This window comes from Ovis aries, chromosome 4 (genome assembly GCF_016772045.2).
Source record: "Ovis aries strain OAR_USU_Benz2616 breed Rambouillet chromosome 4, ARS-UI_Ramb_v3.0, whole genome shotgun sequence".
Lineage (NCBI taxonomy): Eukaryota > Metazoa > Chordata > Mammalia > Artiodactyla > Bovidae > Ovis > Ovis aries.
In genome coordinates, this window is record NC_056057.1 from 89,893,006 (window position 1) to 89,895,981 (window position 2,976).

The window sequence follows — 2,976 nt, forward strand, 5'->3', positions numbered from 1 at the left end:
GTATGATGGCCTGGAGAATTCCATGGATTATAGCCCATGGGGTTGCAAAGAGTCGGAGATGACTGAGCAACTTTCACTTGTATTTGGTTGCACAGCCGCTCTGAACCCTCCCTGGGAAGGTCTTTCTCTATATTTAAATGTCCTGGGGTCACATGTCTCTCTTACTTGTCCTTCTACATACTCTTGGAAACTGAATGGTCTGACTGATTCTGCTCTACTGGAAGCAGTATTTTAGTTGGTTGCTCAGACAATTGGTCCTCCATACACTTGTGTTTCGTGAATCTGTTATCTCTGCAACTAAGGATTTTTTGTCCAGCGGAAGTGACATTCACACCTCTAAAGTAAATTTCTACTGTTATAAATCTCTGATTCAATTCTGTTTTTGATCTTTGAGACACGACACCCCTTCTCATTTTCAGCTGTATACTTTTTTTTTTAAGGAGAAGTACTGCAGATGACACAGTAAATACATATTCCCAGTTCATCATCTTGAGCCACTGGTTCCAACATATTAATGGATTTACTCTGAATGAGAGCTAAAACCCCACAAAGAGTTGATTATTCCAAAAACATCAAGGATAGCACATCCTAGAAAATCTTTTCAATGTACAGTTATTTTTACCTCTGTATTTTCCAATTGATGTCTCAAAGTTTTCTTCTCAAGTCGGTGAATTTCAGCTGGGTACTTTCAGAAAGCAGTTGTCACTTATACCTACGTGCTTTTAAAAGAGTCTGATTTTGGTTATAAACAAATGTAATGCCAGGCTCCAGTGTAACTTGGAGGACTGGGTCACCTCTGTAAAAACCATGTTTCTCTGAACAGCCACAGGGCATCCTTTTGCCACTGAATCTCTGCTCTGCATCAGGTGGCTAAAGGACTGGCAGCAAACACAGGCAAAGGTAAAGGTAAAGCAAAGGTACTTTTTTTGTTTGGAAAAAAAATTAAGGGCTGTTTTTAGAAACATGCTTTCTCAGAGGAGTTAGAAGAAAACTACCTTTGTTTCATTTCTTGGAAAACCCCAATTTCTTTTCTAGCCAAATTATCTTCTTTTCAAATTCAATACCTTTCAAAATGTGATTTGCTTTTATAAACCTAACATTGTAAAAAAAAATACATTTGTTGGTGATACATAGAACTTAAACTCAAGTTCATGTCATGTTTTATTTAATGTAAATTTGTATTTGAGGATGAAATAATTATTCAAGCCTTGTTTCATTTCTCTCCCACATGCATGATTTCTGGTTGCAATATGTTGGGTTATCATAATCTAATATTTAACTTACAATAGAGTCAGAATATATTCTCTGAAGCAGGTTAGTCAATTCACTTAGATAAGCCATAGAACATATGGATTTATGTCAGAGCCCAAATGTTAATATTTGTTATAACTGATAACTGTGAAGAATCCCTCAAGCTAACTTTATGTACCCAAACGTTTTCTTTATAGTATAAATGCATTTATTTATTTCAAAAGATTTTATTTTTGCACAATCATTAATTAAGTATATTTTAAAAGATATGTTACAGAGTTATATACCTACTCTACTGGATAGTATTAGAGGATTTATTTGGAACAAGTATTGCAGTTTTCAGAAAACATGACATTTAAATTGGTTCAGAATTTTTTTTTTTTTTGGTTATAAAAGTAGGTTTTAAATTTTATTTCCAAGTACTAATAAAGGGACTGAATATTTAGGGTGAAAATTAACAGGCACTTCAAACAAGAAAATCAGTAGTTGGGAAGAGACTATAGACATATACATAAAGGTTGTGATTTTCAAAAACAAGTATGAAAACAATATGAGAAAAACAAATATTAAATTATTTAATCTATTAGAGAAAGTAAATCTGAAAGTCAAGAAATTTCCTAATGATGGAGGGAAAAAGTTGTCTACTTCACTGGCTACATAAATCAAAATTAAAGTGAAAATTTTGAAAAATTATGAGTTGAATAAGATAGGTTAAGCAATAAAACTTGGTATGTTCAACTGCTTCATTGCCAGTCCCCAAGTGACTAACTGTAATCTAGAACCATTATGAATTGAGGTATTGTATTAGTAATCAATACTGATATTGTAGAAATAGTTAAGAGAATTTAGTTCTGCCTTGTATATAAATTAGAATTCAGTTTCATAACAGAAAAAAGGTCTCTTTTTGAAGTATTCATAGATTCTTAATGGTTAAGTAGAATCAGGAAGAAAGAATTGAAAGATGTTAAATGGAGAATGTCAATAAAATTTAAAAAAATAACAAGTTATAAAATATTCATGTGCAGATATTTGACATTCATGTTCTTTATAATAGTTTTGGAAATCACATTGTGCTTAGTTGCTCAGTCGTGTCCAACTCTTTGAGATCCCATGGACTGTGGTCTGCCAGGCTCCTCTGTCATAGTATATGCTATATTTTTTTTAGCAATAAACTCCTATAGGAAATGAATTCTTTCTTGAGAAAAACTTTAGAAAATTCAGAAATTAAAGTTATAGCTATACCGTCATCTATAATTACTTGTTTGTTGAAACCTAGCCTCCTTAAGAAGTTAACACATTTCTTGAATTTTTCTACATATAATAGAATTGCGGATGCTATTAATTTCTAACAAGAACAATCTCAAATTGTCTTTTTCACAGACTGAAGCTTTCCACCTAAGCATTGGTCCAGTGTTCATAATAGATCCAAATCAATGAATCCCATGCTCTCTCTCATCAAGTATATTTTAAAAAACCAAATTCCACTTTTTGAGTACCACTATTTCTTAGATGCATTATATTGGGTGGTTCAAGAATTCGTTATTATCTTAGGCTGGAACTGCTCTGGCTTTGTCACAGGCATTCCAGAAACTATGAATGGAACATTTCTGAACTTTCTTATTGTATTAGGAGATTCTCTCAAGGTTACATTTGGAAACTAAGATCTAATTTTAAGTGGTTTATTTTTTTATTTTTTATTTTTTTTAATTTTTATTTTTACTTTAT